Raw genomic sequence first — 27774 nt, 5'->3', positions numbered from 1 at the left:
TTAGGGGTTAACCATAAATGGTCATGTAAGAGCCATAAGTGGTTTGGAAGACTTTAGAGGTTAAATTATTGAACACACCAAGCATTTAATGCTTTTCAAAGACTTTGAAGTCTTTGAGAAGGGACTCCAAGTTGCTTAGGAATGTGACAATAATTAGGGGATGGATTAGGCTAATTAGGAAGGGGTTAGAAGAATCTAGAAGGGGGTTTTAGGAGTGCAAGTGGATTTGGTGGGTGAGGGAAAATAGGATTAAAATAAAATTAATTTATTTCAATTTGTGGTTGCAACTTGCATTTGTAGGAAAATGCAAGTGGGAGGGGGGATAATGATTTAAATAAATGTTTTATTTAATTTATTTAAAAGAGGAAAGAGAATTAAATTGAATAAATAGTATTTATTCATTTAATTGAGTGTGAATTTGGTTGAATGAATTAATTAAAATAAATTGAATAATTTATTTAATTAATAGAGAATGTTTGAAGATGAATTAATTAAATATTAATTTAATTAACTAATGGCTAGTGGATTTTTAATCAAATAAATATGAAATATTCATTTAATTAAAATGGACAGATTTATGTGACTACAAAAACATTATTAACCAATCATCATAGTAATAAACTCTAGTACATTTGCTCATCTTTGAGCAAAAATAAAGCTTCAAGGACTGTTATATCTATACAAACTCATGAATGAGGTTTTGAAGCTTTATCTAATAAGCTCTTGATCTTATCTTTAATGCTAAAAAATTTAATGCACTTCCCTGTGTACATTTGCTAACTAGGGAAAGAGTCGGTTTCATTCATGCACGATTATGAATAACTCTTTGTGACATGAAGAGTTTTAGAAAAAACAAATAAAATTACGGACCTTGCATTTGATTGATCCCACTTGCTTGATGATGGGGTAGACTATAAAAATTGCTTCTTAAAAATATCCTTCCATGCATTTTAAAATTAATCAACAATTTCTCCTTAGTTGCAATTTCCATTTATGCCTTCTCTCAGTTCTATTCTTTCAAGTGCATGAGGGCAATAGCCGTGACAATGCGTCTGAAACTTTTTCATCACTTCTCTAGGATATTGTAACCACTCCTTATCATTCTCCTTATCCCTAGCTGCCATGACAGATTTTGACAAGTGTGACAAGAGTTTTCTACAGTCAAAACAACTCCCCACAAACCTTGGCCACCATGAATTCTTTCTCTTCCAGCTACAAAACAAACCCTAGGAAAACCTAGTTTATGAATATTGTGATTGAATGCCTTTATGTAACCACCATATCATGAGCTTGTACCTGTTACTCCTTGTTGTTACAAAATTAAAGGACTGGAATGCCTTCAATAAGACCATTCTATTATGATTGGCAACTACTAGCTTACATGTGTCATTTCATTTCCTTTCATTGATGTAGCTTGATGATTGTTATTTGGTTTTAGATCTTCAGGTACATCATAGTCTTAGTGCATCATCCATGTGCCCACTGTATATCCATGGTAATTACATTTTCACTTGTACATGGATGAGAACAATGTGAATATACTACTGCTCATGTCCTTATATCTATCACCAAAATATGCTATTCTAACAGTCCCTTGAATTGCTCATGCTCACTATCACTATTTTCTTTGATGGATTGTTCGAAGTGTATATGATTGCCATAAATCTCTTCGACTTGTTGTACTAATTATTTCTATTATAAATGCAGTCTCTAAGTTTTGGATATACTCTTATGGATAGGTTGTGTACCTTTGACATGTTGCTATTATCTTCTTATATCATCATTGAACTTATTATATGGTCATATTTCATTTTTTTAATCCTGTGATTGTCATCACTATGCTCTATTATGACCCTGCTTAGTGTATGTTATAGGAGATCTCTACTATCAATATTATTGATACTTCTCTTTGTGTTGATCTAGAACTACTCTTCATTAAGTTGTTGATGCCTTGTATGAGCCCTTTTGTTGACTATGGATGAATGCTTTATCATTTTTTGTGCCCACTATTTTTGAAGATTTCATTAACTCTTTGCTCATTTTGATTGCATACTATCCCATTACACGTGGATTATGGTCCCAACATTTGGGACTGCTCTCAAGACTCCTTGGAAAATGCTTCATTCATCTCATATTCGCATGGATTCATGAAACTTTCAGAGGTTTTCAACTTTCATTCTATCTGTTTGTCAAACCAAATACAAAACCTAACTCTCTGTCACTATCATTTCTTCTGTGAGGCTTTTTTCTTACATCATGGAATATCATTTTACTAAGATTTGGTCATTGCATCTTCTTTTCTACAAAATATCTTCTGATGTTTTTCTCAATCCTTGACTTTTTCTATTTGTTGTTGTCTTTATAAGATAATTAGACTTGTTTGTTGTACCAATATAACTGTCATCATTTCTTCTCATGGTATAGTGACTTCTATCATTGGCCAAATATATGAAGACTTGTTTCCACACCTGCATGCTATCTTTTTTCACAATAAATGCTATCATTCCCTTTCCCGATATTTGTTGCGTTTCTTGTTCTTTTCAGATCTCAGAGGTCTTTGTAACATGTATATGCCTTTTGCCACTTTTCTATTATTGTAACTAGATGATATAAGTTGTTGCTATAATCTTTTTGAAAACTTACATTTTCAACAAAAATGGATAACATGAAAAACCCCATCCATCTCATATTAGAATGCAACAATGTGCATAAAGGGAAACATTATTAACCAATCATCATAGTAATAAACTTTAGTACATCTACTCATCTTTGAGCAAAAATAAAGATTCAAGGATTATTATATCTATACAAAATCATAAATAAGCTTTTGAAGATTTATCTAATAATCTCTTGACCTCATCTTCAACACTCAAAAATTTAATGCACTTTCATGTGTACATTTTCTAACTAGGAGAAGAGTTCATTTCATTCATGCATGATTATGAATAACTCTTTCTGACATGAAGAGTTTTAGCAAAAGATAAGAAAACTATGGACCTTGCATTTGATTGATCCCAGAGCTTGATGATGGGGTAGACTATAAAAATTATTGTTTGAAAATCTCCTTCCATGCATTTTAAAATTACTCAACAATTTCTCCTTAGTTGCAACCACCATTCGTGTCTTCTCCCAAGCTCCATTCTTCAATGTGTACGAGGGCAATAGTTGTGACAATGTGTCTGAAACTTCTTCATCACTTCTCTAGGATTTTGTAATTGCTCCTTATCGTTCTCCTTGTCCCGGGTTGCCATGCCAACTTTTAACAAGCATAACAAGATTTTTCTACAATCAAAACTTCTCCCCACAAATGTTGGTCGCTATGAATGATCTCTTCTAGCTGCAAAAAAACCCTAGGAAAACCTAGTTTTTCCTCCCTGCATGAAGACTCTAACTTAGTATGTGAGTTTAACTCATGGTGATTATTGTTTCATCATAAAACCAATATACATTTTTCTTAGTGAAAGCAAAACAAAAATCAAAATAAATGTCCCTCCAAAATAGATGTGGTAATGTATTCATTTTGACCTTTGATCACTGTAATAAAAAACATATGATAAACTTCTTTTAAACACTTTTTGACAAAGTTAAGTTATTGGAAAGTCAATGAAAGCTCTTTGCAAAAAGTCAAAATGTGACTTAGTCCTTGGGTATGAATCAATCCTACCATATGCCCTTATTTTGAAAACATTTTACCTTTTGTGTGACTATTTTGGACTAAATGCAAAAAATAGTTAGCACTTTTGGTGACTTCTACTCTTGTTTTGCTTGCTAAAACTATTTAGACCAGTTGTCTTGACTATTCAATTTGGCAATAGAGTCAAAGAGACCAAAAAATAAATAAAACTCAGACCTGGAGCTGCCATTAAAACTCTTATACAATAGGAAAATTAATTTAAACCAACTCATCCAATTGACTGAAACTAAAAGCAATGTGCATTAACACTTGGAGGTGTTGTGGTGAAAAATGGGATCGAGTAATGTAGGACCTAACCCTACTTTCATCCCTACATTGGAATATGAATGCTCCTAAGGAAGTTATTCTCTTTGACTAACTCTTGTAAAAGAGAGTCAAGGAATACTCTTAGTGTTTCTATTCCTTTGTTTCTATGAAAGGGAAATGAGCTGAATGTGCAATTTTGACAAACTAATCTAGCAAGGTGAATGAAAATGACTATGTAAATTGAAATAACGGAGAGATACAAAACTAAAACTGATATACAAAGTATAGAGTTGGAGAGGAAATTTTTATGTGCACTTGATGCCAGAATATGAGCCTGGATGTGTCGGATAGGGGCATTGGGCACCCTGGTCTCTCTAACTGGATTGAGATGAGATTCAGAGGTCCACAAATTGAGTTCCCTGGAGACTCAATTGCCAAAAACTACATAAAATGTAGAGGACCATGGCATGGACACCCCGGTCCCAGTGATCTGGGGCCTTCCTCTAGATCTAGGCATGTACCTGCAAACTCTAGCTTCCAAAAAGTTCATAGCTCTGTCAGATTCCTGTACCTACACCTGTGATCTGAAAAATGGTGTATGGGTGGCTATATAGGGTTTTTCCTTAGTCAAACCCCTTGTTTTGGTGATTTCCACCTCCACGAATAGCCAATGTAATATTTAAAAGTGTGTGTGCCCTAGAATCTCATGTGTTTGTAAGATCCTAATGAGCTAGAATACAAAACTAGAGTTCTACCCTATGTTTTGAGTAAAAACCCTAAATGAACATAATGTAAATACTTCAAATAAAAAATGCAATATGGATCTAAAGGAATAATGTAAATCTGAAAACGAATGATGTGAAACTCATATAGAGATATGAAAATAACATGAAACCATACCAAACCCTAAGGGAGAGCTACAAGCCAATCAACAATCGGTGATCTCCTTATTATTCTTCAATATGTCTTAAGCTTTGATTGATGATGAAAGAAGGTTGATGAAGACATTATGAATGATGAATTTTCTAATTGAAGACTCCACACAAACCTACACTTTCACTTCCCAAGAGTTTCCTTCAATTGCTAATGGATGGATCCTTCAAATGAGGATAGAAAAGGTTATATATATGAAACCCTAACTTTATTTTGATCATAGGCTGACCTAGAATTGATATAATTTCAAACAAAGTGGGACTTAAACATTATAATACCGCCAAAATATGATCTCAAAATTCAAGGAGAAAAAGTCAGGACTAGGGCAAATCACCATGGTTAGACTAAATTTTTTCCAAATTTTTAAGGATGCAAGGTATTATGATTACAAATTTAATCCCAGCTCGTTGCAACAATTCAAGGTGTTTAGATATGCAAAATTGAGCATTGAAGGTCGAAATAGGACCTTATCAGGGTTTATTTAATTAATTAATTGAAGAGGAAATAAAAAGGGGCACACTTAGGGTTAAGGGCCCAATTTTATAATGTGTAGAATGATAAGAGAATACTTTAGATTTAATTTAATTAATAATTAAATTCCTAAAGGAATTTTTAAATGCAAAATGCAACACACAAAGGTGGGTGCTAACCTAAGCGTGAAATTGTACAACCTGAATTAAGGGTGTACAATTTACAACACTGTAAGAGGAAACCAAACTAGTCCTAAACATGTGCTACTGCTCTAATCTAACCCCTAACAACCTATCCTAATATGTACAAAGGACTAATTTCACCTCGAAAACAATGCTTCAAATGAATCCCATTGAGTGGGATTGATTACATTTCTCCATCTAGCTTAGACAGTTGGAAGGCATTATGCTATTTTTACTTAGAAATAATGTAAGTTCCACTCTAACAAGCATCAAACTTCCATTGTGCTTTCCATTGTTTCTTTTGAGTTCATCCCACTTCAACACAATGTCTCCTTCTTTGAATTTTTTTGGAGAAGCTCTCTTATCAAATGACCTCTTGACTTGTGTCTAATGCAATTCTATCTTCTTCATAACATCATTCCTTATCTCTTCAAGATCAAACAATTGAGCTAATATCAATGTCATAGGTTATTCTTCAATCATGTCAAGCTGATTAACCAAGTCAAGTGCAAGAATTTCAAGTGAAATAGGCAATCTTGCCTCCTTTCCATAAAGTAGCATATATGGATATTGTTCAGTAGACCTCTTGGAAGTTATTCTATTAGCCCACAAGGTTGATTTCAATTTAGTGTGGCATACTCTCTGATTGCCCTCCATATTTATTTTGATAATCCTGAGAAGATTCTTATTTGTGGATTCAGCCTATCTGTTACCTTGAGTTTAATAGTTAGAAGAAGTATTCAAATAAATTTCATTTTTAAGAACCCAATCAATCATCCTTGTTCCTACAAAAGCAAGGGCATTGTTTGAATAATAGATTCAGTAACTTTAAATCTTGATACTAGCTCCTCATAGATGTTCAAAACAACAACCTCATTTGCTTCTTTAAGTGCCACAACTTCGGTCCATTTTGTAAAATAATTAGTGGTTGTGAGCACCCACTTATGGCCAACACTTGAAGGAGGATTTATGACCCCAATTAAATCCAAACCACCCTTCATAAAGGGTTGTTTTTCTTGTATGGGTTGCAAGGAAAGGGATGCTAATTTCTCTTTACCTGTAAATATGACACATCCTTTGCATCTTCTTACCTAGGAGTGTGCATTTTTTAACAAACTAGGCCAATAATAGCCACCTTTCATGACCTTAAGAGTTGTTGCTCTTGGAGAAAAGTGACCTCTAGCTGACCCCTCATGAAACTCATGTAAAACCTTGTCAATCTGATTAGCTTCAATGCATCTTAGCAAAACTCCATTAAAATCCTTCTTGAAAAGAACACCATTCAAAAATACATAAGGGATGGATTTTAATTTATAGTACCTTCTTTTGTCTCTATGCAAACCTTGAGGAGACTCACCAATTTGCAGGAAGTGACTCGTATCTTGCACCCAACTTGTAGAACAAATAGGTGCAGTAGTTTGTTCTTCATCCTGGAGCACTAGGATAGCTTCGTCTTCATCATCTCCACTATTGTTTATGTTCCCAGCAAGTCATTCACATAAGCCTTTGCCCCTAACTAGCTTAGTGACCTTAATTTATATGAAATACTCCATCACTTTGGTCACCCAACAAACTCTCTGATCACTTAAATCCTTGCTCAATAAAAATTCTTTCACACTTGGGTGAGAAACCACCAACATTATCTTGTTATTAGAAATAATGTGCCTAATTTTCTTCAAACTTCTTATAACAGTAAGAACATGGTTTTCTACAAATGTATACCTCAACTTGTAGTCTTTGAGTCATTGACTGAAAAAGGCCAATGGTTGTTCCCGACCTTCATTATTCTGCTACACTAGCATGGCCGAGATACTGTCTATATTTCCATAGGCATACGATATGGAGTCCTTGGAGAAATATGGATTTAGGAGAGTAGGTTTTGTTGCAAGGGATTTCTTTAAGAGTTCAAAACTACTTTTGCCATCTTTTGTCTAGCTGAAACTCATATTTTTCTTCAACATAGATGTGCTAGTAAAGGAAGAGCAAGAATAACATCTACCCTCTCTGGATCAATGGTAATGTCATGCTTTGACACTACATAACCTAACAACTTACCCTCATGGACAACCAACACATACTTTTTGGGATTAAGAGATATCCCAAACTCTCTACATCTTTCAAAAATTTGCTTCAAATGAGTAAGATGTTCCTTAGCATCTTTAGAAATAATAGTAAAATCATCTAAATATACTAGCACTATTTTATACATCAAACCTTAAAATGCCATATCCATGGCTCTTTGGAAAGTTGCCCCTAAATTGGATAAACAAAAGGGCATCTTCTTGTAAGCCATGGTCCCCCACTTTGTGGTAAATGTTGTTTTATATTGGTCCTCCTTCTTCACCAAAATCTGATTGCAGCCTAAATGACCATTCAACAATGAGAGTCTCTTTGAACCTAAAATAACTTGAAGGATTTGTTCCATAGAGGGCAATGGGTAATGATCTTTAAGGGAATCTTGGTTAAGGTCTCTAAAGTCCACACAAAGTTTGATTTCTCCAATCTTTTTCCTTACTGACACTAAGTTAGACACCCAAGAAGTATGTTTGATGTGAAATATAATGTTGCTCTCAATAAGTTCTCTTTCACCATAATTGGCTCAAGTTTAGGATTAAGGGGCCCTTGTTTTTGTCTTACAAGCTTGGCATTAGGATCAAGTTCAATAGTATGTTGGGCAAGTTGGGGATCAAACCCTTTTAGATCACTATATTCCCATGCAAAGATATCATTAAAATCTTGAGAAAGATAAATAAAAGCACTCTTTTCTTCATCTGAACATACCTTTCCCAATTTGAGTAACTTACCCTTGAAAAGTCCCACCTCTTGATAATGATCTTGTTGAATCTACATGTTGGATTTTGGCCTTTTAGCTTGGTAATCAAAAAATAAAGATAGACTCTAAAGTAACCAAACCTTTTGGTACTTTGTTAGTCTTCAACTGAATAACCTGCTCATCATGCTATTGTTGTAATTTCTCTTGGGTTGCATATGAAAACTTGCCAATGAATGTTATTATCAATAACTGCAAGCCTAACAATAATCTTAATATAATGTTGTTTTATATTCTTGTTGATTTCACCAGGTATATCATATTGAGCACCTATTGCAACTAGTCTATCAACATGTTTATTATCACTCTAGGTATGGACAATAGATTAAAGGCTTCAAAATCCTTAATGAGGTCCCATACTCTATGCTTATATGACTTTAAAAGTGTTCTTTTTGGTACGAAGGCCTCTTACCTGATTGACAATGAGTTCACTATCTCAAAACACTAACCAATACCTATCGTTCTTGCCCATTGTAGAGGATGGATTAAGGCCTCATACTCTGTTGTATTGTTTGTGCAGCTAAAGGTGAACTTGAATGAAGCCTAATACTTGTCACCCTTAAGAGATATACGAATGAAACCTCCACCAACACCATTTTTTCTCCTTGAACCATCAAAGAACATCCTCCATACTTCATTTTCTTGTTGTTTGTACTATTGTTAATCACTCTTTTCAAGATTAGGTACAAAATAATCAGGTTCATGTATGAAATAAACTCCCAAGCCTACCTCCTCTTGTTGTTCATTTGTGATACTTTGGGAATTGTTAGATGCCCACTCATCTAGAAGTATATCAGGTGTGTGTTCAACTTGAGTATCCAATTCCTTGGCTACAAGATGGTCTTCTAGATATAAAATGGTACAATTTGTATTTATAGCAGTAGGGACATATGGCTCAAGATGATCTTTAGAAATTGGTTCTAACTTTATGGTGACTTTGGTACCATATCTAGTCCTAAAAAGAAAATGTGACCAATCATAAGACAAGTATCCACCAATTTTATTAGTAAAATCCCTAGATAAGCATATGACAAAGTATAGAGGCAACTCTATAATGTAGAGATCTTGGGGTGTGGAGAAATTTGGACATGCATGGAATTTAAGACTCAATTTTTTTATGATAATTGTACCATCCAGCTATACTACTCCCTTTTCTAGTGGTTCAAATTCTATTCCCAACTTATCAACAATTTGTTTAGGCATGATTGAACTATTAGCCCTAGAGTGTATTATACAATTATGAACTAGATGGTCACCTATGATCAAGGAAACATAAAATGGTGGGGGCTTAACATTTGAAGCTTGTTGTTCTTTATAATTTTTTAGTGGTATTTGTCAACACAACCTTAGATTTCTCTCTATTAAGCTCACTAGATATGCTCAAATTTGACAAGGCCGATTGGAGAAGGTTATTTTGGCAAGGAACAATCAAGGAGTCCCACATAGACATGGATAAATTTACTTTCTTCATATGCTCTAGAATATTAAAAGGTGACACACTAACCTTTGTTTGACCCTTTAGAGCAGTAGTTTCAATATGCATAGGAGTTGATTGCACTAGATTTTTGGGCTGCTCCTTGCTTGCGATAGCCTGATTTCTTCGCAATATGTGAATGTTAGCATCATTTGAAGTGCTAGCACTACCACCTGAAGGACCAACACTAGTGGAAGGACCGAGAGCATCTTGTTTTCCATTTGTCATTTTATTTGTCAGTGTAGAAGTATTCATGAATTGTTATCCTCCATCAATGACTCTCTTTTTATTTCTTGTGTTGTTCGCAATAGATGGGCCAACTTGATTCACACCACAAAACTCCTCCCCTTGTTAGTTGAGAAGAGTTGTCTCATATGTTTTCTCTTCTTGTTGTTGTATAGGGGGCTTCATGAGACAGATTAGGCTACAAATTAGAAATGCTTTGGACCATTAAATCCTGATTTATGACACCATTTGTACAAGTATTTTGGTTGTGAGGTTGGTTGCACGAAAAAAATCACTCATACTCCTGAGCCATGTTGTTTTGAATGGGCATAATCTCTTTTGAGGTGCTAGCAACATTTGGATTTTAAGCTTGATAGAGCTTAGGGTTAAGGACTTGCTTTTGACCTTGATTGTTTGGTTGATATGGACGCCTTTTGTATTGGTTTTGTTGATATGAGGGCTAGAAAGGTCTAACGTTCTAACTTTGTTGCCTCTTAAGGTTCACAATCTCATTACCAAAAGACTGCAAGAGTCATTTAATCTGTTGTATCTCAAAATATTGAGCTAGAGGAGTATTTTATTGGCTAATACCTAGAGTATTTGGTGCTGGTAATGTAGGTAATGTTCGGATAGTAGGTATAGGGGGTATTTGTAGTGATGTAGGTGGTTTACTTAGGGGAAATAAGGCATAGGTGGTCTTGGAGAAATCTTTCCAGCTTGTATGAGGCTATTTTCAGCCCAAATTGCAATAGCATAAGTAGCTAGCAGTGTAGTACCTCGCATAGATTGTATCATAACAAAACGTCATTGTTAAGAGCTCTCAAATAATATAAAAATGTATGATCAGCTGAGGGTCTTACCATTTGTGGAATCCTCTCCCATGTTTTTTGGAACCAGAAATTAAAATTAGTCATATGCTCATGAGGATCCCTCTTGATTGTATATAGATGCTCCACCAAGGACAAGTGATCTAATTTGTCCTCAAAATACTTGAAAAGTTCCTCTCCTAAATGATCCCATGAGTTTAAGGAGTTCACGAGCAAACCTCCAAACCACTACAAAGCTTTTTCTTTGAAGGATGTTGCCAGCAATCTAATTGCAATGTTTTTTTTTGTGAAATGGTGAACACCACAAATAATAACCACATCCTTGATGTGCTCAATAGGGGTTGTTTGGTCTTCACCAGTAAAAAATGGGATACTCTTCAAGGAAGCTACCGGGATGTCATCATGTTGAGTCAAATTTAATGGGTTGCCTTGGTTGAAAGGAACAAAAGGCTGATTTCTTTCCCTGTGAATCATTGTAGCTTGAACTCTTGGTGGAACAAAAAATGAGACAACAATATGTAATCTTGCAGAAGGAGGAGTAGACTTGGTTCTTCTAGAATAGGTTAGGATTGGAGTTGTCTTCTTTTCAACTCTTCCTCTTCTTTTGGGTAGAGAAAATTGTAGATAGTTGAATGGTATGGATCTTCTTTGAGTATGTACTCCACTCACAAGCTGCTATGCACTAATATCTTCTTTACTATATCTTAGAGTAGCCAGGTATGTAACTTATTTGCCTCTTAAAGGCTAGAATTATTGTTGCATACACCAAAAAACAATAGACAAACTCTGAACATGGACTCAAAACTAGTTCTTAGTCCCATCGGGTGTGCCAAAAACCGATGTCAATGAAATGTGCACCCTTTTTTACTAGGTTCAACCATCCATTGAAACATGGGAATGATCTCCAAAGTGTGGGCTGTGAAAATTAAGATTAGACCTCCAGTTAAAGAGCTAGCTCTTTATGATAATCACCTAATAAACTAAACTAAACTAATGGATAATTGTTGGGGAAAAGAGAAGAGGAAACTAAAAATGATCTTTCAAACTTGAAAAGTAACCAGTTACTAACTATGTGATTCACCAAAAGTGGATTTTCATTCCTATACTTTGTTGTTTAAAACTTACAATGACCCAATAGATCATCTACTTGCACAAATTATGATTTCTATCACTTCATACATCAGTGTCTCATATGTAGGACATTTGCAATGCTATTTTTTGAAGGAAAGTGTATTTTTTATAACTAAAACAACAATACAAGTTTAATCACAACCTACGACCTGCATGAGAATTCTACAATTTGTTCATATTCTTCTATTTTGAACATTATTTAAGGTTTTAAAAGAAAAGCACATAAATTATGCTCATAAACTGATTTGACATAAAAGAACAACCACATAAGAAGGCAAAATATGACTAAAATTGCTCCAAATAAGTGATACAAAGTATTGAACTGGAATAATAATGTCTTCTTTTGCTTGAAAAGAATTTTTACAATGCTAAATCAATCATGAGAATGGACTAGTTTTCTTTATTACAAGTAGTCTCAATGCTTCCAAAGTGTCGAAGAATGCAACAATGCTGAGAAAAATGAATAACTCTAGAAAGAAGTCTAGTCCTACTTATTTAAGTACAAAAGCATCATAAATGCTTTGCATTATGTTTGCCTTGAATGGTTGAAGAAGTCTTGACTATGTTGGGTCAGATATAACTAAAAATGGCCACCTGAACTCCTTGAAAATGCTCCAAACTGTCATATTCATGAAGAACAAACTCTTTCTTTGATTGGTCTATCAATTAGGCTTTAATTTTTGGTCCCTAGATGCTTGTAAGTGGTTGGAAATGATCTTCAATTGCTTCTATGTCTACTCAACTACTTGAAAAAATCACTAATCACCTCCTAGATACACTCCTTATGATGTAATAACTCTCCTTCTTGCCTTCAACCTCTTGGGTGTCAGATGCAACTATTTTTGGGTCATTAAGACACCCCCAAACCACTTGAAACTGAGAGTTTATGGCTTCAAATAACCTATTGAATGCTAATATATCCATTGGGTATCTTTTAAACATGTCAAAATGCACCTAGAAGCCCCCAAAATTGCTCCTTTCTAAGTTTTAGCCTTGATTACTTCCAATCTTATGTACAAATCGACCTTTTGACACTGATTTTGCATTCCCTCCATATTACTGTATATTGATGTAACCTCTATGAAATCTTTTCCATATACTAATATCCTTTTGATAGTCTTCTTTTCTATCATGTTTCATGCCTATAGCTTATAAGGGTTTGACAAGGCTCTTGGGTTACTTGAAGCTTTGTTATTTCACTGCCACCATAGATCATTGACTTACATGACTATCATACACTCACAACCTCGTAGCAGTCTTTTACATGAACTGGGTATGCATATGAACATGTCATCTTTTCACTGTTATCACAAAAGCCTTTCACAATTTGTAATAGACCCTTTAGTGTTTTCGAACACTACCTTTATCTCCATTTTCTCATCACTCTTGTTCTTTGAAGATTGTGATTAAATGTCTTTATGTAATCATCATATCATGAGCTTGTAACTGTTACTCCTTGCTATTACAAAATGAAAGGAATGGAATGCCTTTAATAAGACCATTCTATGATGAATTGCAACTACTAGCTTACCTATGTCATGTCATTGCCTTTCATTGATGTAGCTTGATTATTGTTATTTGGTTTTAGATCATCAGGTACATCATAGTCTTAGTGCATTGTCTAAGTGCTCACTGTATATCCATGGTCATTACATGTTCACTTGCACATGGATGAGAATAATGTGAATATACTACTGCTCGTGTCCTTATATCTGTCACGAGAATATGCTATTCTAACAATCCCTTGAATTGATCATGCTCACCGTCACTATTTTCTTTGATGGATTGTTTGAAGTGTAGTATATGATTGTCATAATTCTCTTTGACATGTTGTACTAATTCTTTCTATAATAACTGCAGTCTCTAAGTTGTGGATATACTCTTATGGATAGGATATGTACTTTTGACATGTTTCTATTATCTTCTTATATCATCATTGAACTTATTATATGGTCATCTTTCATTTTTTTAATCTTGTGACTGTCATCACTATGCTCTGTTTTGATCATTCTCAATGTATGTTATGAGAGATATCTAGTATCAATATTATTGATACTTCTCTTTGTGTTGATCTATAACTACTCTTCATTAAGTTGTTGATGCCTTGTATGAGCCCTTTTGTTGACTATGGATGAATGCTTTATCATTTTTTATGCCCACTATTTTTAAAGATTTCATTAACTCTCTGCTCATTCGGATTGCATACTATCCCATTACACATGGATTGTGGTCTCAACATTTGGGACTTCTCTCAAGACTCCTTGGAAAATGATTCAATCATCTCATATTCACATGGCTTCATGAAACTTTCAGAGGTTTTCAACTTTTATTCTATCCCTTTGTCAAACCAAATATGAAACCTAACTCTTTGTCACTATCCTTTCTTCTGTGAGGCTTTTTCTTACATCATGGACTATCATTTTTACTAAGATTTGGTCATTGCATCTTCTTTTCTACAAAAGATCTTCTGATGTTTTTCTTAATCCGTGACTTTTTCTATTTGTTGTTGTCTTTATAGGGTAGTTAGACTTGTTTGTTGTACCAATATAATTGCCATCATTTCTTCTCATGATATAGTGACTCCTATCATTGGCCAAATTCTATCAAGACTTGTTTCCACACCTGCATGCTATCTTTTTTTACAATGAATGCTATCATTCTCTTTCCTCATCTTTGTTGCCTTTCTTTTTCTTTTCAAATTTTAGAGGCCTTTGTAACATGTATATGCCTTTTGCCACTTTTCCATTATCTTCTGTTATTGTAACCAAATGATACTTACCGTTGCTATAATCTTTTTGAAAATTTACATTTTCAACAAACATGGATGACTTAAAAACCTTTATCAATCTCATATTAGAATGCAACAATGTGCATAAAGGGAAACATTATTAACCAATCATCACAGTAATAAAATTTAGTATATTTGCTCATCTTTGAACAAAAATTAAGCTTCAAGGACTATTATATGTATACAAACTCCTAAATAAGATTTTGAAGCTTTATCTAATAAGCTCTTGACCTCATCTTCAACACTCAAAAATTTAATGCACTTCCATGTGTACATTAGCTAACTAGGGCAAGAGTTCATTTCATTCATGCATAATTATTAATAACACTTTGTGACATGAAGAGTTTTAGAAAAAGCTAAGAAAACTATGGACCTTGCATTTGATTGATCCCAAGTGCTTGATGATGGGATAGACTATACAAATTATTGCTTGAAAATATCCTTGCATGAATTTTTAAATTACTCAACAATTTCTCCTTAGTTGCAACCACCATTCGTTCCTTCTCTCAGTTCTATTCTTCCACGTGTATGAGGGCAGTAGTTGTGACAATTTGTCTGAAACTTCTTCATCACTTCTCTAGGATGTTGTAACTACTCCTTATCGTTCTCCTTGTCCCGGGTTGCCATGCAAACTTTTGACAAGCGTAATTAGAGTTTTCTACAATCAAAACTACTCCCCACAAACCTTGGCCTCTATGAATGATTTCTCTTCCAGCTGTAAAATAAACCCTAGGAAAACGTAGTTTTTCCTCTTTGCGTGAAGACTCTAACTTGGTATGCGATTTTAACTCATGGTGATTATTGTTAAATACTAAAAACAATATACATTTTTCTTAGTGAAAGAAAAAAAAAATCAAAATAAATTTTCCTCCAAAATAGATGTGACAATGTATTCATTTTGACCTTTGATCACCATAATAGAAAACACAAGATAAGCTTCTTTTAAAGACCTTTTGACAAAGTTAAGATATTTGAAAGTCAATGAAAGCTAAATTAAAAATGTGGCTTAGTCCTTGGGTATGAATCAATCCTACTATATTCCCTTATTTTGAAAACATTTTACCTTTTGTGTGACTATTTTGGACTAAATGCAAAAATAGTTAACAATGCCCATATTCTCTTCAATAGTTTTTCACCTACAAGTTTCACTATCTAATAGAAACTAGGTTTGCATTCATAAACTTAAAATTCAATCATTTACAAAAAAAATCAGAATTCTCATGCATTAAAATTAATAAGAAATAAATCTAAAATTCTCCAAAAAAAACCATCAGTTTTCTAGGTTTCCCAACCTCTCTTTTGTTGGAAGTTGTCATTCACATCAAAGGTGGAAAGATTAGTTGTTTTTGATGTCAAAAGAAAGAGTATTATCTATTCAATAATGTTGTCATTAATAGAGAGTATATCGAAGATGTTATTAGGGCAAGAAGAAGTTTCTATGTGAGGAGGAAGTCAAGAAGGGTGTAGTTGGCATAAAATGCCTATTGTTATGTTTGATAATATTTGTTATATGCCAATGTATTAATTATTTGTGTTAAGTAGGTTGTCACTCTCGAGTAGTTAGTGTGTTGGTTGGTTGGCGGTTGTGTTCCTATTGGCAACCATTGGGTCCTTTAAATATGTTGTGTACCACCAAGGAAGGTAGTATGGAATAGTCGGGTCAATTGTACTCCTTGACCAACCATCTCTGGTCTTCTTCTCCATAATAATTACATGTGCGAATAAATATATTTTTTACAGACATGTCTGGTATGTATCATTTTTATTATTATTTATTGCACTTAATGTAATATCAAAAATCTCACCCTATGCAAACTCAATGCAACAAATGGCACCTTCCTCCATGCTATCCAAGGTAGGGTGTCACCACCTTTGTCCTTTTGTCCACCTGGGATCACCTCATCATCTCCAAACTAGTCTCTACCAACTCCGCCAACCTGTCACCTTCGAGGACTAGGACAAGACGCTGAGACATCTGCGCAATGCGCTATCATCCCACGAATCTGGCAGTCTATAGGTGGTCATTTGAGCGTTACGCTATGCCCAGAAGGAATCGTAACACTCCTGCATACGCCCACCGATGTCGGATTGCCTTCCAGGGCTTATATCTCTCCCGTTTGAAATTTGTTTTGGGATCTTTTGCCATTTTGAGTATACTTGTTCTAGGTTGGAGCTCTTGGCGATACCTCTTTGGACAACATTCACATTTCCTATCATGAAGACCACTATTGTTGCAAATTTTTGAATAGTTCACAACATTATTGTCATAGCATCTTTAAACTGAGAGTTTATTTTTTCTCTTTTCCATTTATCTTACGCTTTATCGTTCTTTTATCTTTCATTGTCATTCAATTATCTTTATCATTTATTTTCCTCGTGGCTTTTATCTGGGTTTTCTGTGGAGGTGGAAACACCAAAACGGGGGTCTAACATAAGCAAACTACAAAACACAACCCCCAACATTTTCCTTCTTACGTGTGTATAGGTACTGTAGTCACATAAATCTGTCCACTTAATTAAATGAATATTTAATATTTATTTGATTATTTAACCATCAATTAATAATTAATTAAATTAATATATTTAATTAATTCATCTTAACCCTCTTCTCCTATTAATTAAATAAATTATTCAATTTATTTGATTTAATTCACTTACCAAATTCAAACCATTAATTAAATAAATAAATCATATTTATTTAATTAAATATTCTCTCACATTTAAATAAATTAATATTTATTTAAATCCCCCAAAATCCCACCTCTCACATTTAAATAAATTAACATTTATTTAATTCACCTTTATCCTTCACCCACTTGTATTTTCCTACAAATGCAAGTTGCACAACTATTTTAAATAAATCATTTATTTAAATCACCTTTATCCTCCACCCACTTTCATTTTCCTACAAATGCAAGTTGCACAACTATTTTAAATAAATTATTTATTTAAAATCCTATTTATCCTCACCCACTTGAAACCTTTAATGGTTTCCCTTAAAGTCTTCAAACTTAATGGCTTCCTTCTAGAATCTTCTCAAACCTTTAATGGTTTCCCTTAAAGTCTTCAAAACTTAATGGCTTTAAAGTCTTCAAACTTGATGGCTTCCTTCTATAGTCTTCTTAAGACTTTAATTGCTTCCCTTAGAGTCTTCAAGCCTTTAATGGTTTCCCTCAAAGTCTTCAAGCATTTTAATGCTTTATCTTCCTTTTTCTCATTTAAATAAATTAATATTTATTTGAATATTTATCCAAATGCAAATTACACCATTTAACTGAAATAAATGATTTTATTTTAATTGAAAATACCAAAATTCCTCCCACTTGCATTTTCCTACAAAATCCACTTGCATGCCTAAAAGCCCTTCTAGATTCTTCTAAACCTTTCCTAATTAACCTAATCCATCCCCTAAATATTGTCACATTCCTAAGCAAATTGAAGTCACTTCTCAAAGACTCCAAAGTCTTTGAAAATCAATTAATGCTTTGTGTGTTCAACAAATTAACCTCTAAAGTCTTCCAAACCACTTATGGCTTTTACATGACCATTAATTGTTAATTCCATTTGCACCCATGGTTAAGGACTTTGACCCCTAACTTAACCCTCATGTAATGCATGTGTCTCTTCAAAGCATTTATTTCTTTGACTAGGGTAACCATCATGTCCCCTCAAGCATTTAATGCTCCTTATCTCTCCTCTCAAGCCTCCTCATGGTGACACTTGTCAACATGGGATTGGGTTGAAAGTCTCACATGGATTGAATATCTTTCAATCCTAACCCTTGTTAAGATTACTCAATCTTAACCCTTCATTTCCCCATTTCTTCTATAAATAGACCCCTTCTCCTCAAGAAAAAAAAGAAGAAGCATTAGAGTATTGTTGTTATACTGGTATTAGCATAGAGCTTTTTCATAGCATCACTATCTACACTTGCATAGCATTTGCTTATCATATTCAACCATCTTGAATCTCCATATGGCATCCATGGGACTTGGAGAGGGGAGAAACAAGGGAGAAGCATCGAAAGGCATCATGGAAGCATCTTAGGGAGGCTCTTCTCCTTTCTTTTATTTTGTTAAACTTCTTTCATGCTTTTTGAAATCTCTTTTGATATGTTTGGAATGGTTTTTAGTTCTTTGTTTTGTTTTTATGGTTGAAACTAACTTATTAACATTGAACTTTGTTGTTGCCTTGTCCCCATTTCCATGACATCATTTGGTGAACCCGACGTGAATCAAAGAGCAATCATTTTGAAGACTACTAACTTTTGAATGTTTTAATTGACACACAGATCATTCTCTTGCATTTTTTTGTTCTCAATTTAGCACCTTCGCAAATTGATACTTTAGCGCTATTGTCTATATTGTTGCTCTTTCATGTTAAATAGCACTTCTATTTTCACATAGAGTAGAGCTATTGTAACAGAGAGTTGTAAGAAAATTCCTTGTAACTGAAAACCAAAAATTTTAGGCTTGTCGAAGCCCACCAAAACATGCGGATTTTTCTAACTAATTATCTTTTGTGCAGGTTTTAACTAACCCCTACAATAGGATTTTTTAGCAATTTTAGCTTAGGAAATAAATTTGTTCATATTTCTAACTTCATCTTTCAAGTTAGGATAAAATAAATTCATTTTCCTTTTGGGTTAAAATCAACTACACATTCATTTGGAGTTTTAAAAAGAACCACATCTTTCATTTAGAGCTCTAAGAAGAATCACACTTGTTCAAAGTTAAAAAGAATCACAAAAACAAACATGCAAATTTATTTTTTTTGCAAAGTTAGGAACAAATTCTTTTGGTGCTTAAAATCAACAAGGCAAATTTTATTTCTTGCATCAAGATAAAACTCACAATCCACACTTCCATTTTTGGTGCAAATAAAATTCACAATCAACTTGTCTCATTTTTAAAGCAATTTTACTTCATGCAAACGTGTTTTTCATTAAGTTGACCAGTATTTTCAAATTCTAGTTTACTCAAACAATTGCCTTTGAAAATTAAAAAGAACACCATGATTGTTGGAGCAACATCTCCAAATAGATAGAAAATCATTGCGATAACAAGTTAAAAGGAACAAGTGAATTTTGTGTTTGGCACACTTGTGCAAAAGAGTTGGTTGAGTGGTCCTACTTCTAACACACACTATCCTCTCCTTTGGCTCTCATGGTCCTAGTTGCAAGAGAAAAGTGTTAGTAACACTCAAAAATTTTATCTTTTTAAGAGAGGCCTGCCAAGAGACACATCACTCTTGGGAACGACCTCGCGCGGTAAATCCTTCGAGCCACTATAGAAATCGAGTGAGAGCGAAAGTTGTAGCCTTGGGTATAGTTGTTCCTACTGTGTAACTAGTCGAAAGGACAAATGGGCCCCACCACTAGTTACAAGGCTGTTAAGTGAGTCATTGCAGAATGAACTTATGTCCAAAAACATCAAACATGACTAAACACCTTTAAGTAGTAGCCCACCCGTTCTATTGATTGAGGATATTTGCGATATAATTTAGTGCAAGAGCATAGATGGTTTTGCTCCCAAGATACTCACCATACATATTTCCTTGAGTAGAAACATAGCTTTTTGAAAAGTCACTTGTGGCTTGATAAAAGTGGTGACTCCCCCATCATAGGGATCATCTATTTGTTATGCTTGTGCAAGACTTAGTATATCACATCCTTACCTGCCAAGGCGGGATTCATAAGGTATGTAGTACCAAAGTCGAAGAAATATCAAGATGTGGGCTAAATTTATCACAACTGGGCATTTGACCTTAGGGATAAAAAGTGTTTGAAGTGTGTTCGTTTTAAAGACCAAGTGCAAATTGAGCCAACTTCAGGCTTTGGAAATACACCTTACAATATATCTAAAGGAAGGGTCATATACAAGTCCAAGGATTGGGTTGATCTAGACCCATACTCATTTGTGCCTTTGAGGCTACATTCTTGTGTTTGTGTGCTTGCTTTGTTTTCTTGTCAAAGAAACATCAAAAGAAGATCACTTCCAAAAACAAAGTATTCATCCAACCAAACATTTCTCAAAACAACCAAACACATCAAAAACAAAGTGCAAACAACAAAAGTATCAAAAGTTTATGACCATTCTTCACATCTTGCGAAAGAAGAAGCGTCATCAGAATATCAACTTGAAAAGAAGACCATTAAGCTCAAAGGCTTTGATCAAAAGGAGGAAATTCTTCTATATAAATAGACAAATCTTTGTCTCACATAGAATTTTTCTGCGTCACATGCGTCTCTACCTTCAAGGCAAAACAAATGAATTTGATTCAGAGACATTGAACCGCAGAGCTTTTATGCAATATAGAGCTCTGAGTTATCACAAAAAACCAAGGAGGTAAGATTAATCCCAACTTTTTCCCAAACGTCTGTATCACATACAACGTAGCTCGAGAAATACCACCAACACCCAAAAGGGAAGAGGTAGAGTTTGTCCCATTTGTGACACAAAGCTTTTATTAAAGTTAAAAACATTTTCATCCATTGTCTTACTCATACATCATCACTTCATCATCAATCTGTTCCAACTCTCAAAACATTAAGAGGTTCTTGCTCCAAGTTCTCTTTTTAGATATTGCTTGAATCAAATGCATCACATCACTTTTTAGATTGTTTCTATATCTAGGATAAGCTCATCCTAAGAGACACATCTACGGAGGTTAAAACTAGTTCATGAGTGAATCCTCTCATTACTAGGTAGTTAAATCTATAACACATCTCAGATTTCTCTACACCTTATCACATCCAACCTTATCAAAACAAACAAGCAATTCAAAGAAGGAATTTTAGTTACATCTACCTTAAAAGTGCTAGAGATCCACATGCAACACAATTCACCAACCATCAATCTCTCATTTCATCAAAAACTCATCATCATTTTCACACAACTTCAACAAAAGCTTGTAAACAAAATGGCCCAAACCTGATCACAGTCAAGGCAACGAGAAATAGAAATGGAAGAAGAAGAAGAAGAGGAAAATCTCAATGAATTTCAAGAAGCACTTGGAGGAAATGCAAATGATGAAAACCCAAGTACTCCCACTCCTGCAACAATAGAAAGGGCCCAGCATAACCCTCTCTTTAACAGACTTTTTGACGAAATACTCAGGAGCAATGCGGATGCTCACTTTTTAAAGCTCGCTCAAGAAGGAGCAAAACTCCCCTCTGACTTTGATCTTGCCCAATTAAGACAAGCATCAGAAAGACAAAGTTGTCATGAAGAGGAAAGAGGTAGAGATCCCATCAGATATAACATTCCTCGAGGTAACCCACCACCTCCTCCTCCAACTGAAATGGAGATGTTGCGGCAACAAGTCAAGAATCTCACCCAACAACTTCATAGTGGTGTCAAGACCAACCAATTCTCACTCAATGACATCTGTCCTTATCCTTTTGATCGGAATCTTTATATGCCACCCTTTCCACGAGGATTCGAAACACCCAAATTCAAAAAATATAGAGGAAAGGGAGATCCTCGTGATCATGTCAGAGAATTTCATTCCGCTTGTCTCGAAGTGGCATATGAAGACACATACCTAATGCACCTTTTTCCCCAAAGCTTGGGAGGAACAACCACATCATGGTTTTCCCGACTATCAGGTGGCATTAGAACATTTGAGGAACTCATCCAGAAGTTCCTAGCTCATTACTCTCATAACATTGAACGCGACATCACCATGGTCGATCTGTGCAACACCAAACAAAAACCAAGTGAACTATTCTCAGTAAACTTGCAACAATGGCGCCAAATGTCTAGCAGACGTTCTCTTCAGTTACCTGAACGAGAACTAGTGGAAATATTCATTTCCAACTTAAATGAAGAAATGGAATTTCACCTGGATGTCAAAGACACAGACTCTTTTAATGATATGATCACCAAGGGTTTGAAATGTGAAAGGGAACTCATCAAGAAAGGGCTCATCAAAATCTATAATGAACCAAAGGATGGTCCTCGCCCATGCTTCAATAGTGATAAACCAAGCTTCTGGAATAAAAACAAGAATATCGTCAACGATGGGGCTGTGGATGCCCGGACTATCCAAAATGCACAACCTGTGGTTCGATTTGCAGGACAGAATCCTCCACCTCAGAATAACACAAATGTTCCTTCTAATCAAAGTCGCATCACATTTCACGATGAACCAAGACCTCGTCAGCAAAAATAGAAACGCACATACACTCCCTTAGGGGAACCCATTGAAACAGTATTGCGACAACTCATTTCTCAAAATTTGGTCACTCTCCCTAAAACATCAAACTATGAACCTTAGGTCAAACCCACATGGTGGCGAGATACTGAACACTGTGATTTCCACCAAGGGAGAGGACACAAGACAAGTAATTGTCATCGATTGAAAGATCTTATTCAGGATCTTATTGACCGAAGAGAAATTGAAATAGAAGGACATGACCCAAAAACAACAAATAATGATCATCTGATGTTCAAAAATCCACTTCCATCACAAGATCAAAGGGGTCCTTCCACTTCCAGGAGAGGCACTGATACCACTGATTATACACAGGCTGCGTATAATTATACTGTAAATCACTTGTATGATGCCAGTGAACAAGTTGCAACTATAACCTTCAAAAATCCCAACTCAAATTGCAATGTTGTTTCACGTCGTGGCAAGGTCACCATAAAGGCAGCTCCACAAGGCACCACCTCCATCCCAAAGCAGTACAATCTTGTGGAACAATTAGACAAAACACCTGCACTTATATCCATTTTAGAACTATTGCGCCTATCGCCATCCCATAAAACTATCTTGGATCAAGCACTCCAAGAGGTGTCAGTCCCTGCAAATCTGAATACAGACCAATTTCAAGCCATGGTTGGAAGTCTCAAGTCATCACCTTGTCTCACTTTTTCCGAAAGTGACAACTCTTTCTTCCAACAACCTCATAACGCTTCGCTACACATTGAAGGCTTTATTAACCAGCATAGGATCAAGCAAGTCTTGATCGATAATGGAGCAGGCCTGAATATTTGTACACTACAATTGGTCACAGCATTGGGATATGTAGTAGAATCAGTGGATCCTCGTAAGAAGATCACAATTGATGATGCAGAGCGTTCATCCAAAGGAGCTGTGGTACTACCAATCCGAGTGGGCCTCGTGGTAAAGCACATCATCTATCAGGTTCTGGACCTTCCTCTACCATATAATCTATTGTTAGGAAGACCTTGGATACATGCCATGCAAGCCATTCCATCTACCTACCATCAATGTATCAAGTTCCCACATAACGGTGTAGAGATCACAATCCTGGGCGATGCAAATCCCTTTGCGTACTATCATAATATCAGCCATCAACCAGAGATTACTATTCCTAATAATAGAGAAGCCATTTCCTCCACATCATATATAAGTCTCGCCTCTCTTGCCAGTTCAAACACCACTATACCCAAGCAAGAAAAGCTTAAGATGAAGATAGCAGAGTAAGGTCTTGGGGAATACAACTTGAGTCAACTCTTTTGTGTGGGACAAATGCCCACTTCTCCTAGAACACATGGTAAACCACAGCAGTTACTCCAACAACCACTAATCATGCCAGCATGTGCTTTGACACCTTTCATCCCTGGAAAGAGACAAGAAGAAGAAACCCAAGATGAGGACTTAGCAGAATGGATCTATAAAGATCCCATCACCACTGATATACCGAAAGTTAAACTTCCTACAGAGCAGTATGGCAAAGGTCTCCTCATTATGCAAAGAATGGGGTATGATGGTCAGAGTGCTTTGGGATATTGCAAACAAGGACGACATGAACCTCTACTGTCGAAATTCAAGCCCAAAGGTAATACAGGCCTCGGCTTTGAAAAAGAGATCTTTCCTAAACTCAAATTCAAAGGAAAACCCAGCAAACCATTATGTTAGCCTACTGCAAAAAGGACACCTTTCATTATCAAAGCAGCATCAAGCACCATCACAATTGCCCCACCGAAGCTCAAAATCCCAACACCACCGTCTACAATACCAATCATCCCACCAATCAAACCAGTAATCCCATCCGTAGCAGCCATTACATCCATAGTACCATTAGCAGCAACAACTGTATCAAAACCCGCAGCAGCATCTATGGCACCAGCAGTTCCAGCCAAAGCAACTGAGTCAACACTACCGATACTCCCCGTATTGGATTCCTTAATCCCCATCGACCTTCTTGCAGCACCGATCATTTCATCTACAAAGGTACATCAACCAATCACACCTGCAGTATTTAACTCAAAGGACATCCCAGTATGGTATAGTAATCGGATGCTGGAAAGTGACTCAGAGACCGACTCACATGAATGGGAATTTGATTCTGTATAGCTTAACACTTCAGATGAGGAAGACACATCACTACCTCCACAACACAAAGACATCCCTATTTACGGAGAAGCACAGATAAAGACTTCTTGGGTTCCTGAGCTGGAAACATCTTCCACAGACCCTACGTCTCATCCTATGCCTAATTCTGATAGGGAGAGTACCATCAATGACCTTCACCATAATGTCTTAACCCTCACCGATACATCTAGCGCACTTAACCTAATCGATGAAGTAATGCCCATTATCCACCCTGAACTCATCAAATGGAACCAACCTAATCCCCCATGTCCTGACCTCTTCCAAAACGATGAGGCCATCATTGACTTTTTGGAATTAAGGGATAACCTGCCAAGCGGGGATCACAAAGCTGGATTCACCATAGAACTAAATAGCGCAGCATACCTCAGGGCGGATGCCAAACCTTTCAGCTGCAAAAATATAACGATAAAACATGGATCTTACAGTGAAAACCACACTGTGGCACTGTTTGATCCAACAAAAGTAAAAAGAAAGAGCGTATCCAATGGTGAAAACCTCTCTGAGGCACCTGAGGATGAAGGGTTTGACATCCTCCCTGCTAGTACACAATAGGAACGATCAACGATTCTCATCAAGGAAACCAAAGAATACAATGTGGGGACTCTTGAAAATCCTCATCTCATACATCTAGCATCTCTTCTCACTCCAGAGGAACAGCATAAATTTATAGAGTTCTTTCAACAGCGTCAGATCAACTTTGCATGGTCATATGTAGACATGCCTGGGCTTGATCCTGATTTAGTCATGCATCACCTCACCGTAGCAGAACGAGCCAAACCTGTCAAGCAGAAGCTTCGTAAGATGCATCCTCAAATTGCAGTACTAGTCAAAATAGAACTCAAGAAACTCCTAGATGTTGGTTTCATTAGACCAATTGATTATGCAGAATGGATCTCCAATATTGTGCCTGTAGGCAAACCAAAAGGGGGCATCCACATTTGTACTGACTTTAGAGATCTGAATAAGGCCTGTCCTAAGGATGACTTCCCCCTACCAAATATCAACATCATAGTGGATCTGACAGCCGGACATGCCATGCTTTCACTCATGGATGGCTTTTCAGGATACAATCAAATAAAGATCGCACCAGAAGATCAACATAAGACAGCCTTCACCTGTCCATGGGGCACATATTGCTGGAATGTGATGCCTTTCAGTCTCAAGAATGCAGGAGCGACCTATCAAAGAGCAATTACCACCATCTTCCATGACATGATGCATACTATGATGGAAGATTATGTGGATGACTTACTAGCAAAATCACTCACTAGAGAAGGTCATTTGGACATATTAGAGAGAATCTTTGATAGACTGGAACAATATCATGTTCGACTCAACCCAAAGAAATGTGTCTTTGGAGTAACCTCTGGGAAACTTCTAGGATACATTGTCTCAAGCAAAGGCATTGAGGTCGATCCAGCAAAGGTTAAGGCAATCATGGACATGCCACCTCCAAAGAATATCAGTCAACTAAGGACGCTACAAGGATGGCTCCAATCTATCCGCAGATTCATCGCACAACTGGCTGATAAGTGTCACCCATTCACACACCTACTACACAAGAACATCTGCTTTCAGTGGGATGCCCGATGCCAACAAGCATTTCAGATGCTTAAAGACTATCTCATGAATCCACCATTGTTGATGCCACCAGATCCAAGTAGACCATTGTTACTCTATATCTCAGCAACAAGTACAGCATTGGGTGTACTACTAGCACAACATAATGCAGAAGGAAAAGAGTGTGTTGTTTACTACATCTCTCACACACTGGTGGGCTATGAACTCAATTACACGCCTATTGAGCAAGCTTGCCTAGCAGTAATCTTAGCAGCCACTAAACTGAGGCACTATCTGTTAACACACAAAGTACAACTCATTGCAAAGATTGATCCACTCAAGTATTTACTCAGCAAAGCAGCATTGACAGGCCGCTTGGCCAAATGGGTGATGATTCTAAGTGAATTTGACATCGAGTATGTAGACCGTAAAGCTATCAAAGGGCAGGTTATTGCAGATCAGTTGGCCGATGCACCACTCATAGACGAGCATCCTCTCATTTCCAATTTTCCAAATGAAGAGATATGCATGATCACAACAACACAACCATGCACACTATACTTTGATGGTTCATACACTAGGCATGGCTCAGGGGCAGGCATTCTGTTTATCACACCTCAGGGTGATAGCATCCTGAAGTCTTACAGGCTCACATTTCCATGCACCAACAACATAGCAGAGTATGAGGCCTTGATCACAGGACTCAGGCTAGTTGTACAATGGAAATTACAAGAACTACAAGTATATGGCGACTCACAACTGGTCATTCGACAAGCAACTGATGAATATCAGACCAAGGATGATAAACTCATGCCATATAAGCAAATGGTGGACAATCTAAAGTCATCATTTACTACAATTTCTTTTGAGCAGATACCTAGAGATCATAATCAAGCTGCTGACGCTATGGCTACCATCGCATCTCTCCTAGATCTTCCACAGAATTCAACACGCTACGAGTTCTTGGTAGAACAGCTTTGGATCCCCGCTTATGATATCCCAGAATCTGAGATGATATGTCGCCTTGTCGGTTCTAACTCCCCAT

The sequence above is a fragment of the Cryptomeria japonica genome, chromosome 11 (assembly GCF_030272615.1).
Source record: "Cryptomeria japonica chromosome 11, Sugi_1.0, whole genome shotgun sequence".
Taxonomy (NCBI): Eukaryota; Viridiplantae; Streptophyta; class Pinopsida; order Cupressales; family Cupressaceae; genus Cryptomeria; species Cryptomeria japonica.
This window is presented reverse-complemented; position numbering follows the sequence as displayed.